The sequence below is a fragment of the Lactuca sativa genome, chromosome 8, assembly GCF_002870075.4.
Source record: "Lactuca sativa cultivar Salinas chromosome 8, Lsat_Salinas_v11, whole genome shotgun sequence".
Lineage (NCBI taxonomy): Eukaryota > Viridiplantae > Streptophyta > Magnoliopsida > Asterales > Asteraceae > Lactuca > Lactuca sativa.
Genome location: NC_056630.2, coordinates 115,750,800 through 115,766,524, shown reverse-complemented (window position 1 = coordinate 115,766,524; position 15,725 = coordinate 115,750,800). Strand labels below are relative to the sequence as shown.

Sequence of the window (15,725 nt, the reverse complement as noted above, 5' to 3'; positions counted from 1 at the left end):
TATATATATATATATATATATATATATATATATATATATATAGAGAGAGAGAGAGAGAGATAGATGATATCGATTGAGAACTCATAGTTTCCTGAGAACCCGAGAACTAAAGGTGGAGCGTTGGATCATAATTAAGTCATTAAGAGCATGATCGTCATCTTACCAATCTCATTTAACTTTTTGTATTATTAAAAATATTAATAAAAAGCTTTCAAATTAACATTATAACAGACCTCTAAAGGCGTCGGTATGTTACATACTCGCCACTGATCGGAAAATCAAACGCTAAGAATGGATAAAGCAATTAGAAAACATGGACGGAAACCTAAAAATGCAGTGGACACAAAAGCAAACCCTAACTCAAACATTGCCATTGCGGAAGAGGTGGTAGCTTCCTTAAGCGTTGTTGCTACTTCTACAACATCCGACCATCGTGGTTCCCAACGTCGTAGGAAGATTGGAAAAGAAAAAGTTGATGACATCGCCATTGTTGCGTCTCCTGAACGAAGGGCGTCTAGACATACTGGCCACAAGGGAGATTGCGACATCGTTGGGACTGTTGCGGATGGTCCTCTGCGGTGGGAGAGCGTCGGGAAGGTTGTTCCGTCGATGGATGTAGTGGTTAAGGTGTTTTGCATTCAAACAAAACTGAATTTATCATTGCCGTGGCAATGTAAAAGGCAGTATAGTTCAAATAGTAGCGGATTTATCATCGGAGGAAGGAGAGTTTTGACAAATGCACATTCTGTAGAGCATCATACTTAGGTCAAAGTTAAGAAACGTGGCTCCGATACAAAGTACTTTGCCACCATGCTCGCCATCGAAACTGAATGCGAAATAGGTCGGTGCATATTTTATTCATTGTTACATAATTGTTGATTATCATTTTGCTTTTCCAAATAGAAACATGCCACAAACCATCAAATTTTATATTTGAAATGTAACTATCACTTCACTTGTCATCAACCATGAGGTTTATTTTAACCTATCTATTTGCATGGTTTGTCTTAAACTAATATTTTTTACATGGTGTTGCAGAAATGTTGACTGTGAACGATGATGAATTATGGGAAGGAATTTCACCATTGGAGTGATGGGTTTTGAGCATTCTAACACCCTAAGTGTACATGCAACCCTAGAAAACCTGAGTTCTTCATTATTGGGCAGTCCCTCTGATTGTGTCCATTCTCACCACAACCATAATAGGCTTGGTTTTCTTCAGCTCCGAGGACTTGGGAGATCGGTTGAGCCGGTGCCCTGCAGTAATGGACTGTGTGTCCTTTTCTATGGCAGTTCAGACACTGCATTTCCCGGCACACTCCGGTGTGGTGAAAGTTGCACTTTCCACACTTTGGAAGGTTTCCATCATAACGACTGGCAGGTGCTGAAGCAGTAGGCGTCGTTGCGGTGTACATAGTACTCGCTTGTTGCTCTTGCGGAGTGTCTTGTGTTGTTCGCTTCTTCTTTCTCTTGTTCTCCGACTCCTGATTATAGTCCTCTTCCCTTGATGACTCGGAAATAGGGACTTTTAAGTTGTGGCAGACTCCATGATCGATGAGTCGCTGAGCCAAGCGTTTAGCACTAGCGAACGTGGCTGGGTTAGAAGACAGCACATTTCCTTGGTCGGAGCAGTCAGACCCCAAATGTATCTTTCTATCTTCTTGCCCTCCGAGGTAATCATCTCGGGGTATAGAGCTGCTAGTTCACTGAACCGGTCAGTGTAGGTCACTATGTCTGAGCCGACCATAGTGAGATCCCACAGCTCTTGTTCCAGCTTTTGAATCTCGCCTAACGGGCAATATTCTTCCCGCATTAACTCCTTTAGGTTTTCCCAACCTATTGAGTTTTCCACTGATAGGGTCAGTGACTTAACATGGCTATTCCACCATGCTAGGGCCTTTCCATCGAAGTTGCAGGCAGCAAACTTCACTTTGCTTCCTTCTGGGCATAAACACATTTCGAAGACCGACTGTTTTTTCTCGAACCATTGCAGGAGGGCAATGACTCCTTCAGTCCCTTTAAAGGACAATGGTTGGCATCTGGTGAAGTCCTTGTAGGAGGACTCTCCCTGGCGCACCGGGACCTCACCTTGAGTAGAATCAGTAGGCGTTTCACCTCTACTTGTACTGATGGGGTGATATTGTGCCATGGCTGTTGCCACAGCCGCGGCCACTGCAGCGTTTAGAGTTGCTGCATCCATTTGTGGAGAAGGTAGGGGAGTTATCGGAGTAGCGTGTCTTAGTGATCTGCGAGGAGGCATCTTTGCTAAAAGAAAACAAAGATGAGACGGAATAAGTCTATAGTAACGGACACAAGCCGAAAGCTGAAAAGACAAGGTTATCCTAGTTCTGGATGTATCGGGTCCTGACTTCCACAGGGTTCTAGAAACAATTCATAAATGAGTCTATACCTAATAAACTCTATGAATTTGAAATAACTATCCTCGAATGAATATCTGTTTCCTGAATAACTGTTACCAGCTGCATGTATAGTTGGTACAACTCCAAGGTCTCCAATGAAGTTCTTCACCCAGATCGTCTCCTTTTCTGCCTCGCTTGCTGCTATATACTCCGATTCGCAAGTTGAATCAGCCACTGTCTCTTGCTTGGAACTCTTCCAAGTAATTGTTCCTCCGTTTAAGGTAAATACCTAGCCTGACTGAGAGTGGAAATCATCCCTATCAGTCTGAAAGCTAGCATCACTATACCCTACAACTCTCAAGTCATCACTCCCACCGAGGGTAACGATCCAGTCCTTAGTCCTCCGTAGGTACTTGAGGATATTCTTTACTGCGTTCCAGTGAGCCTTGCCAGGGTTCCCCTGATATCTGCTAACCATGCTCAAAGCAAAGGCTACATCAGGATGAGTACAAGTCACAGCATACATGATCGAGCCTACTGCAGAAGCGTAAGGTACTCAACTCTTTTATGCTATCTTAGCCTCAGTACTCGGGCTTTGAGTTTTACTCAGTCTGGCGTTACACTGGATGGGTACCTCTCCTTTCTTGGAGTCCTGCATGTTGAACCTCTTCAACACCTTATCCAAGTAGGTACTCTGACTAAGTCCAATTAGTCTTTTACTCTGGTCTCTCAGAATCCTTATGCCCTGAATATAGGCAACTTCTCCTAGGTCTTTCATAGAAAAACACTTCCCAAGCCAAGACTTCACTTCCTGCAAAGTTGGGATGTTATTTCCTATGAGTAGTATGTCATCCACATATATTACCAAAAAGCTAACTATACTCCCACTAGCCTTGACATAGACACAATATTCATCTTCATTCCTTTAAAAGCCAAATTCTTTGACTTTCTCATCAAAGAAAAGATTCCATCTTCGAGGTGCCTGTTTCAATCCATAGATGGATTTCTCGAGCTTACACACTCTATTAGGGTATTTTGTACATACAAAACCCTTTGGCTGACTCATGTAAACATCCTCAGCCAAACTTCCATTAAGGAAGGCGGTTTTGACATCCATTTGCCATATTTCATAATCATGAAATGCAACAATGGCTAACAGAACCCTAATGGATTTAATCTTTGCAACTGGTGAAAAGTTCTCATCATAATCAACTCCCGGAGTTTGAGAAAAACCCTTTGCAACCAGTCGCGCCTTATATGTGTGTACATTACCATCCATGTCGCTCTTCTTCTTGAAGATCCATTTGCACCCAACTGTCTTACGACATGGTACATTATCAACCAAGTTCCAAACTTGATTGCCATACATGGACTGTATCTCGCTGTCCATTGTCTCTTTCCATTTGATAGACTCGGGGCCTGCCATGGCTTCCGCGTAACTGTTAGGTTCATACAGACTTACCAATGTCTCATCACTGATGAGTGTCTCACCTTCCGCAGTAATATGGAAACCATAATAATGCTCAGGTGCATTCCTAACCCTTGTGGAACGCCTCAGTGGTACAAACTTTTCAATTGGCTCAACAGGAGTTTCCTCCTTAGGTTGAGTGCTAGGGTTTGAAATTCCTTCACTACTTGACTCTTGAATTTCTTCAAGGTCAATTAGCCTCCCACTGTTTCCTTGGCTTATGAACTCTCTCTCTCTCTCTCTCTCTCTCTCTCTCTCTCTCTCTCTCTCTCTCTCTCGAAAGACACCCCTCCTTGTTACAAAGACCACATTGTCACTAGGTCTGTAGAAGAGGTAACTAAAGGATTTATGTGGGTAGCCAATGAAAATACACCTCTCACTTCGAGGTTCGAGCTTATCATGAGTCTCGTGTCTCACAAAAGCCTCGCAACCCCAAATCTTGATGTGGTCTAGTTTAAGAACTTTACCAATCTACATCACATGAGGAGTTTTGGCAACTTTATTTGTAGGGACCAGATTAAGGATATGGGCGACAGTCTCTAAGGCATACCCCCAAAATGAGATTAGTAGCGAAGCTCAACTCATCATGAAACGAACCATATCCAACAAGGTTCGATTGCGCCTCCCAGCCACACCATTAAGCTGTGGTGCCCTGGGAGGTGTCAATTGTGAGATAATTCCACATTCCTTAAGATAGTCGAGGAACTCTGTACTAAGATACTCACCACCATGATCGGATCGAAGCATCTTAATGTTCCTGCCCAATTGATTCTCGACTTCCTGTTTAAACTCTTTAAACCTTTGAAAAGTCTATGAATTATGCTTGATTAAATAGACATATCCATATCTACTATAATCATCAGTAAACGTCAAATAATAACGATTAGTATCCCTTATGGCAGATATGAAGGGTCCAAACACATCCGTGTGCACTAGATCCAACAAACCATCACCCCTAACACAAGAACCATTGAAGGGTGACTTTGTCATTTTTCCAAGTAAGCATGATTCACAACTATCATCTGACTTTAGGTCAAATGACTCCAAGACTCCATCCTTTTGGAGTTGGCCTATCACATGTCTAAGACGACAATGCCATACTGATGCTTTATCCAAGTTATTATTATCAGAAGAATCAATACACAACACATTATTTCCTAGATTATCTACAACAGATACAACTTCATACACACCATCACAAGGTAATGCTTTAAAATAAAGAACATTATTAAAGAAAACATTTATTCCACCAATTTCATTATCAAAAGAAAAGGTAAACCCTTGTTTGTACAAAGCATCAAAGGAAATAATATTTCTTGCCATTTCTAGCGAATAGCAACATTTATTCAAATCTAAACTAAACCCCCTACTTAGCAACAAAGAATAAACTCCAATCTTGGTGACAAGTGAAGCTTTCCTATTCCCCATGATCAAGTTTATCTTTCCATGCTCCACATTCTCACTTCTTCTTAGTCCCTGCAAATCAGAACATATATGAATACCACAATCGGTATCAAGGACCCAAGAGTTAGAATAGGGTGATTTATTAGATAGAATAATGTAAATACCTGCATGGTTGGGTTTAACTTTCCCATCCTTCACATCTTGCTGGTACTTTGGGCAGTTCCGCTTCCAATGCGACTTTTCATGGCAACAAAAGCATTTAAACTCTTTTGGGTTAGAAGAAGGAGTGAAGAAACCTTTCTTGGTTCCACTTGAAGAAGAGCCATCAAGGGTCCTAGCCTTGGTACCCTTCGAAGAGCTCTTCCTCTTCTTCCCTTTACTTTTCCAGATTTCCAAGACAGGGGAGGAGTTTGGAGTAGGAGTAGGAGTAGGAGTAGGAGTGTTAACAACCGACTTACCTTTAAGACCTGTTTCTGCGGTCTTTAGGAGTCCTTGAAGTTTGCTGAGTGTGGCTTCTTCCTTATTCATGTGGTATGTCATGCGGAATTGATCATAACACGAGGGTAAGGAGTGCAAAATGATATCTATTGGAAGCTCCTCATGGAAGTTCACATTAAGCTTCAGCAAACGGTCCACATACCTTTTCATTTTCTGCATGTGGCTCGTGACGGAGTCTCCATCCTTCATCCTGGTTGTTATCATGGAGCGTATTATTTCATACCGCTCTCGACGAGCACTTTGATGGTATCTTTCCATCATATCTTGGTGCATCTCAAAAGGGTAGTAGTCCTCATAGGACTTCTAGAGTTTAGCTATCATGGTGGCCATCATGGTGCATGCCACTTTGGTGGAATCTCTTTCATGAGTCCGGAAGTTAGCGATCTCCTGGGGAGTAGCAGTGGATTCATTGATCTCCTTTAGCTCCTTATCGAGGACATATTCCTTGTCCTCGTAATGAGTCACCATCCTGATGTTCCGGATCCAATCCATAAAGTTGGAACCATCGAAGATGACCCCCACAAAGGTTCATGAGGGAAAAGGAGCCAGTAGGGTTTGATCCAGAAGCAGTGTTGTTGGAAGACATCTAAAAAGAAGAGAACAAGATTAGTTTAGATATAAAGAGAGTCCTTAATAAAACACCCAAATGTAATATTAAGGCTAGGATCCAATCACAATATATCATAACTTAGAAGAGGTATGCCATAATCTAAGCTATAACATATTTGAAAGGTAGGTGAATGACGATTCACCAATTTCCCCCACGAAAAACGAAATATAAATATTAGGTTTTTAATTGGTTCTTAGAAATTTCTAGATTCTTTTGAGATTCAATGAACTTTTCAAAGGCATGTTTCAATCTCGAGTGTGCCCTCCAAGTTTTGTGACTGGGATACCGAGGATCACAAAACGAGGTGTGAAGTAACCATGCAAATCACTTGGTACCCTTAAATTTTATCACTCAAATGATGTGCCGGTTAACCACACGCGCTCCACCGATACTATGATAATCTTTAAGTCACCCTTTAACTACCTTGTTAAGTCCAAGTTAGTGTGTCGGTTAATGACACACGCTCCACCAACGACTTAAACAAAGTGTAAAATGTAATTTCATGGATTAGGACCTTTTTCACATTTTCCTAAAGTAACTAAGATTGAGAATTTAATAAAACATTTGGTTACTTTATAATATTCATCATAATTTTAATGATAATTTATAAGTCTTTGTCCTACCCATTCGGCTAACGACCCTCCACCGATCAAGGAAGCGGTGGGTGAGAGTGGACACCCATTAAGCTGCAATTTTATAGGCAGCAACCTTATACCCCCTTATAGACCGACTTCATGAATGAGGCTTACTAATGGTAAGACGACTTGCTCTTATACATATATATATTATTAACTTATAATATTATAAAGTATAAGGGTTGATTTTTAACTTTTAAAAATCTATGGGTTAGAACTAAAGTTTATTAGATGACTTTACATGATCAAAAACTTGAGGGCAAGTTTTGTAACTTTACAAAACCTTTCACATTCATAACTTATGAGTCATTAAAATGAAGATCTTCATTTTATAACTTATGTGTTCTTTTAATGGTTTTTAACACAAAGAGACTTCTAGTTATCCATAACTTGAGAACAAGTTATGGACTCCATTAAAACACATAAGGATCATGAATTAATCATTTAAACAAGTAACTCCTATGATCTATCAAAACTCATAAGAACATGAATATTCATATCAAAGTTTCAAGAACATATGAAAAAATAATCATGAAAATTTGATATTAGCACTTGTAAATGGATTAGAGCAACCATTACACCATCTAAAACAAGTTTTACAACACTAAAACAGTTTAGGGTAATGTTTCTAGTCCATTTCCAGCAGCAAAAATCGAAATTTTGCACTCTGCCTGGCCAACTCGCCGAGTTGGTTACCTTTTCACTTGCACTCATCGAGTCCTCCCCATGGATTCGTCGAGTCCCTTGTGCAGACAGCTAAAAAAATTCGATTTTATCACTAGTTTGCATCAAGTATTCACAAACAAGCCTAGGCTCTGATACCACTGATGGGTTTTGAGCATTCTAACACCCTAAGTGTACATGCAACCCTAGAAAACCTTAGATCTATGTTTGTCTAAAATACATGCAAAATATGATTTCCAAGGTTCATAATCCTATCTAGCATACATGGGGAACTTTTAATCTAAAACATGGCTAGAATGACATACCTTGTAGTTGATTTGATTCCTTGAAAACCTTGAGAGCCTAGCACCCCAAGTGTGATGCCTCAAATGCTTCCACAACACCACATTCTTTAGAATGACTTTGAGAGAATGCAAACACTTCTAAAAATCGGCGTAGCCCTCTTGTAACTTGTTGTAGCCGATTTTGGTGGAGAAGATGTTACTTATATAGTGTGTCACGTCTAGGGTTACACCATGTAAACCCTAATGTGACATGACTCTTTATTTCCATGACCCATGGGTTTGTAACTCCCATGGAGCATCCTATGGGTTTAACCCAACTTGATAATCCATGGAGCCTTTTAACCCACTATACAAGTTATGGATGATTTACATAATCAACCCATATAATTAATTAGTCATCTTTTGATCACTTAATTAATTCCAAATTAATTCTTGATCAATACTAATTAAATAATACTATTAATGTATTAGAATTTATAATATATTAATAAACCACAAGTGTTATTTCTCTCATTTAGTATATCCAAATGCATGATGCCATGCAACCCAAATGGACCATGTCGGGTCGGGTTAAGTACATACCAGAAATAGTTTTGGACTTGGACACCTTATCAAACATGCAGTTCAGAGATTTGCCTAGATTACACGATGTTGTGCTGTTGTTGGCCATCTTATTGGAGGAGACAATCTTTGTTACTAGTGAAGTTGTCTCTCGCATAGAGATATTATCTTAAGTTCATGGATTAATAAAACTTCTCGGTTTGCAAGTAAAAATCTTCAATCTCATTCTCACTTCATTTATCATTGCCTCCTATTGTTTATGTGATTATTTTTTGCAGATTGATGTTGCAATAAACTCTAGGAATTCGGGTGGCCCTGCCTTTAACGACAAAGGAGAGTGTATTAGTATTGCATTTCAGTCTCTTAAACTTGAAGACACAGAGAACATTGGTTATGTCATATTAACCCCAATTATCATGCATTTTATTCAACACTATGAGAAGAATGGTGAATACTTAGGTGATTTCCATCACTTTTACCTACTTATTCGATCCTTTTTTTCATTATCTTACAGTTTTTGAATCTTGATTTGATTAGGGTTTCCAATTCTTGGAGTTGAGTGGCAGAAGATGGAAAATCTAGATCCGAGGATGTCAATGGGAATAGGTAATGAACATAAAGGTGCGCGAATCAAAAGAGCCTACAACTCCAGAATCTAATGTCTTGAATCCTTCTGATGTAATCCTTAGCTTTGATGGGGTTAATGTTGCTAATGATGGAACATGTATGTTTGTCTTCTCTATGCAAAAGACGTGAATGCCCTCATCATCCTTATCATGTTTAATAGCTTTTTGAAAACTTTTCCAGTTTAAATATTTTTTACTGTTTGCTAGCTTATGACTTTCTACTACAGGCTGCACATGTGGTACAATTGTTAATATTTTTGTTATTATTCTGAACAAACCTACAAGGTTTTTTTAAGATAAAGATTCTACACTATCACTATTTATATTTTATTTTAACCTTTATAAGGTTTTGTTGATGTGCATTCTTCCAATACTAAGAAAACCAATCCATTATCTCCAATGTGATTATCCATCCAGAATTTATTTTTATAAAGTGGAGCTTTTCCATTTGGTTTCACTACTAGAAAAAAGGCCTTTTACGACGCTCATTGCGCGTCGTAAAAGGCTCAGACGACGCGCAAATGCGCGTCAAGGAAGGCCCTGTCATAAAGAGAGACGACGCGCTTTTGCGCGTCGTCTATAGATGACGCTCATTTACGACGCGCGTTTACGACGCGCATTTACGACACGCAATGCGTATCAAGGAAGGCCCTGTCATAAAGGAAGACGACACGCATTCGTGTGTCGTAACCTTACGACGCGCATGTTAATGACACGCAATGCGTATCAAGAAAGCCCCTGTCAAGAAAGGCCATGTCATAAATGAAGATGACACACATTTTTGCGTATCGTAAATTTAAATGTTTTAAAAAAAAATTATATATTTATTAATTTTTAAATTAAATTTGCATTTAATTTCTTATAATATAAATAAAATACAATATACAAAAAATACAATCCATTGCATAATATAAAATAAAATTTCTTACTCAAAAAATAAAATAAATTGCACAAATTATAATGTCATACAAAGAATCATTCAAATGTTAAACAAAAATAATACATTGCTAACATGTGTTATACATTCCTATAAAACTAACAAATAATCATACAACTCTGCTTCTTACTGGAAAGGAATGCCAAACATGATTAAAAAGTCTCCCTTAATCTTGATTACTCACCTGCTTAAGTAGAATGTTGTTGTTGAAAAGGTTACCTAGCAACAGAGGGGCAAAAACGTCTTTTTGACTCTCATTTACCCAGGGGTAAGCCCAGCAGCAGCTAAATTAAGGTTTGGATTTGGTTGACTGGGGCACCACCACGATATCCACCACCACCACGATGTCCACGGTTCCATTACCAAAGACTACCTAGAAAAGATTCCAGAAAAATTAATAATGAAGAAACTATAGGAAGACTGAAGATAATATTATTGAAAGTGATTATGTAAAGTGTGAACAAAGGGGAAGAAGATTCTCTGTTGTAACTTGTTTCTTGGAGGAGATTCTCTGTTGCTAACTTGTCTCTTTTTAGACTCTCCACCTTGTTCTCTTAAACCAAAATGAAGACTTCAATGAGGATTCACACAACATCCATTGATAGCAGCAAATCAGGAAGCACAATGGTTCAATCCCATTCAAGTTTCTTTGGACCTATCAGCAAGATAAGAATACAAAATTCTTGTCATGATGGAAAGATTAAAAGCTAGTAAGATTTAAATCTTTGCATAATGGAAGAAAATGATGGGGGAAGAGCAGGAGCAGGAGAAGGAGCCACAGATAATACTAGCCCAAATAGGTTGATCATATGTTTGATGATCCTTTCTGTTTCACCTACAATAAAAAAAAACAATTTATAGACCCACATTTCACTTTGTTTCTCATAAAGTGGTAAAAATTTTTAAAAGAAAAAAGATATCGGGAATGGAAATAAGATTTGGACTTCCAACCATTGATCTAAGCCACATGATTTTACTCTTACCCTCTTTTCCTCCACTATAATTACAACGAACTGCATATAAGTTTGTATGGAAAGCTTTCCCTTCAATTTCTAGCTTCTCTATTTTAGGAATTCCTGAAAAAAAATCCAAGAAACCTGTTTATATATTAATTGAAATTACAAAGTAACAAAAATGATAGATAAGAAGAGAAATAAGGTCAAGTCTAGAAGACAAGACCAGGGGAAACAGGGCAGTTTCAGATATGCAGTTTCACTCGATCTTCCAAATGTATCTGTTACAATGAATTCACATCTGAAGAAATTACCAATGTTATCAAATCACAGCTTATATGGGCAAGAACATTATGATTGTAATGGCTTAAAGGATTTGTTCTCTTCTGAACAAATGTACCTATCTTTTTTATTTTTTAATACGGTATGATAAAATAACTATTTAATATTTGAAAATACGAAACAAAGTAAGTTTTATAATGTAGAAGGATTAAAATCCTTACCAGTAACCGCAAGCATCTCAATTCTTGTAATCTCTTAAATGTAACATAATATTTAACAAATTTGCATTTTAAGAAAAGTATATAAAATAAATCTTGAAAAATACAAAAGTAATACCTAGGAGAATTACATCAGTTGGCTCTGACAACTTCAGCTCACCAACAACCGAATCGCTACGAACAGGTGCATACCTTCAAAATATAGAAAAAAAGGCTTTTTTTTATAGATGTATATGTATAGATTAGTGAACTAAATAAAAAAAGGTAGAGATATTAATTACCCGAATAATAAAAAAGCAATTGAATACTCACCCGGGGCTTGCGAATCTCATTACATGTTCCATTATTAAGCATGTTAAAAGCTCTCGTGTAATGTATTGAACTAAAGGGCATTGAGCTTCACTGCATACCTGCATGCTAGCATGTCCAATGTCAATGAAGGCTACATTGAGCTGCTCATTTTCAGGTTAGTCAGTTTTGTATATTCCATAAGCTAAAGCAGTGGCTGTTGTCTCATGCATCAACCGTAGAGGATGCAAACCGGCAATAGTAGCTGCATCCATTACAGCTCTTCTTTGAAGATCAGTGAAGTAGATAGGTACCCCAATACAACAATCCACAACTGCTACATTCAAATTCTTTTCAGCTATTGTCTTCATGTTTGAGAAAACCATTCCCATAACTTGTGTTGGGGTGAATGACTTTGTTTCCCCAAGATACCTTGCATTGATCAATGGGAAACCATCAGGTCCCTTAGTAACTGAAAAAGGAAAAGCCTTGAGATCTTGTTGCAATTCAGGATCAGAAAAAGGACGCCCTATTAACCGCTTAATTTAGGAAATGGTGTTTTTTGGGTTCATCATACTGGTTGCAGCACCAGCTGTTCCAAGAAAACGCTGTTTATCACCAAAACACACAAGAGCAGGAGTCTCACGTTTTGACTCATCATTAAGAACAACATCAATTCCCCTTTGTCTGGCAACTGCCACAACACAACTCTCATTCCCAAGATCAAATCCAACTACGCTCATCTTTGCTGAGTAAAGTAACTCGTTTAATTAATGAGAAGTTACTCTGCCTCACAGGAATCAATCTGCACAGATGAAAGGTAATTAGATTTATCAACAACTGTTCGATTACTCATAATCTGCTTAACAAACCACAAGATAAGAACCATTAATGAAAGTATTCACAAAACATCAATGAAGATTGTGATAATCTTCATCAGAACTCTCATCTTACACCTTATATTCACTCTGGGCAGATATTAAGGATGGATGAAGCTCCTTTGAAGCCATGAGATGGTGTATCAATCTTTCATCTCTTTCTTTAGAAAATAATTTTAACATGACCTCCCTCCCAAGAACTCCGTCAGCCCAAGCGCCCAACCCACTCCAGTAAATTTGCTGGAATGCATATCCAACACGTTGCAATACCAAAAATAAAAAATAAAAAAATTATGTAAGCAAAATAAGCATATCAAATAATATAAAAAATTAATTTTATTCTTATGTTATATCAAGAGGAAATATATTAGGAGCCATTCGTATGGCAAGTTTATACGATATAATTGAAACTTCTATGTAAAACCAGATAAACATAAAAGCAAAAAAAAAAGGAACAGTTTTGTTGTAAACTTAATTTCTATCTTTTTTTTACATAATGAATCATCTGAAATTGAGAGAGAAACAACAAAGCTAAAACATTCATATTTTTTTATAAAATCAAACATTCATATAAATTGAGTTCATTCTTCTAAATTCTAACCCTTTCTAACATTATAATAGATCAACTCAAGAAGGCCCATCTTTCTCAATCCCAAAAGGTGCCTCTAAATGCCAAATCATTGATAAGGACTTTTCATAAACACTTAGCGTGCAAATTTAAAGGCCACATTTTGAAGCTAATCCATGAAACTAAAAATAGACATACATGTGTGGATTGTTAATGCTTCTGATGTTGAAACAGCTAGTTCCACTGCATCTGTGATGTCAACTCTATGAGATTTGTGGTTTATCCCATTTTACCCTTTTAAAATTCCAAAATTGCCCCTTTCAAAATTAAAGTTAACCCAGCAGCCATGGCAAGAATCAAACTCAGCAGCAACATTTTCAAAAGGAAAAAAAAAATATTTTGATCAACCACAAACCAAACAAGAAGATTCCAGTATTGCCCTTTGTATATGACATAACAATGAACCCAATAGTCTTGACTAGGATCAAAATCAGCGAAGAACAAGAAACCCTTCCATAAATTTGTCAATCATGGACCAATAACAAAAAAAACTTTTGATCAAGCAGCCCCTGCTTCTCAAACCAAGGAGATTAGAAGAAAAAAAAATATCAAAGAAGAGGCTACTGCGATAAAAAGGAACAGGGGTGCACCCATTTTTTTCCCCAGTAATACCGAATTCTATCAAAATTAACAAGCTGACCAAAATGCCCCTTAATAAGTAACCACTATTTTCGAAAGCAATACAATCCAGAATAGATGAGCAAAAATAAAATCAGATAGAAGGTGCGTGAGAGAGAGAGAGAGATGGTACCATGTGCTTGAGATATGTGGCGGCTCTTTTGAATTTTCTACGGATCTGTAAGGAGGTTCAAGGGAAATCAAATTCAGGAATCAAGAACTTGGATTCCATAAATACGAAATCCTAAGTCATCAGTTAAAACCCTAAGTCATCAGTTAATAGAGAACAACATTACATGCTTCCTTCTGCGGACATTTACCCCAATTTCCTCTTTCGTCTCTCACTCTAGAAACCCTAATCCCTCCGCCACAATGAACACCATTACAGTTTCCACGGCGCCTTGAAAGCCCTAACCTGAATCTCTCGATCAGAAGCGTATCTAGAAGGAAGCAGGTCAAGGAATAGTGCAAGAAAACTATTGGCGAGTATTCTCAATAACAGCAGAGAGATGAAGAAGGTGAAATTACAGCAACGATGAAGTAGATGAATGGAAATCAGAAGCCCTTTTTCTTGATTGAGATGATGAAGTCGAGAGATGGAGATGAAATCGTAACCTTCGATCTTTGATTGAGAAGTTGCACAACAGTGTGAGGAGAATGAAAGATGCGTGATAATGCTTAGGGTAGGGAGGGTAGCGGGCTTTTCTAATTTTTTGGCTTTTCTTTTCCCGCTTGTAACTAAGGAACGCGCGTTCATTAAAATTATAAAGCGACACATATAGAGGGCGCGCATTTAAGGTACAGCGCCCTCCGTGTTTTTAATTTTTTTTCTTTTGACACTAATTTAAAGGCACGCAATAATGCGTGACCTAAATCCTTAAATTTTCTGAAGAGATGACACTCTTTTAATGTCACTCTCGTTTGCGTAACATAAATTAATGAGTGTCGTAATTTGCGCGTCGTAAAAGGCCTTTTTTCTAGTAGTGTTTTGTTGGAACACTTTCCAAACTAAGTTACAATTTTGGTCCCTATTTATATTATATTTTTGCATATGGTCCAAAAAGAATATTTTTTTCATTTTTTCGTCTCTATTTTATTATTTATGAACGATTTAGTCCTTGACTTACATGCTATCTACAAATTGGTGTGAACCCCAAGTATAGTATGACCATTTTACCCCCTAATTTTTTGTATATGTGATTGATATTGCTACTATTTTTATACTTTTGAGTTCTTCCATTCTGTATATGTTATATCATTTTTCCAGTATTGTCCAAAAAAGAATATTTTTGCACATTTTGTCGTTATTTACCGTTTCCTAACGTTTTCAGTACCTAAGTTCCAATTAGATCACAAATAAACATGTAAAGCCCATGTAAAAATGACCATTTTACCCCTCCCTATTTAATAAATACTTACTCAGCTTTCCATTTTGATTGCTTTTAGTTCCCTTCAGGCATGGGGAGCGTATCGGTTTCAGTTACATTGTTTCACAAAATTTACAGGCGATAAAGCTCTTGTTAAAATCCTAAGAAAATCAAAGATACATGAATTCAACTGAAACCCGAGAACCCGAAGACTAAAGGTGGAGCGTTGGATAAAAATTAAGTCATTAAGGGCATGATCGTCATCTTATTTATAACCATTTAACTTTTTGTATTATTGAAAATATTAATAAAAAGCTCTCAAATTAACATTATAACTTAAATTTTCAGATTTTTTTATAAAGTCAACAATTTTTGTTTTTTTTAAATAGCAGATTTTTTAATTTCTCCAGAAAATATAAATTTTAA

At 37.6% G+C, this 15,725-nt stretch overlaps 1 pseudogene; it reads left to right on the top strand.

Annotated features, from left to right (window-relative positions):
• Positions 1 to 291: 291 nt before the first annotated feature.
• LOC111909457 (protease Do-like 9) lies at positions 292 to 15,493 on the top strand (annotated as a pseudogene).
• Positions 15,494 to 15,725: the final 232 nt, after the last annotated feature.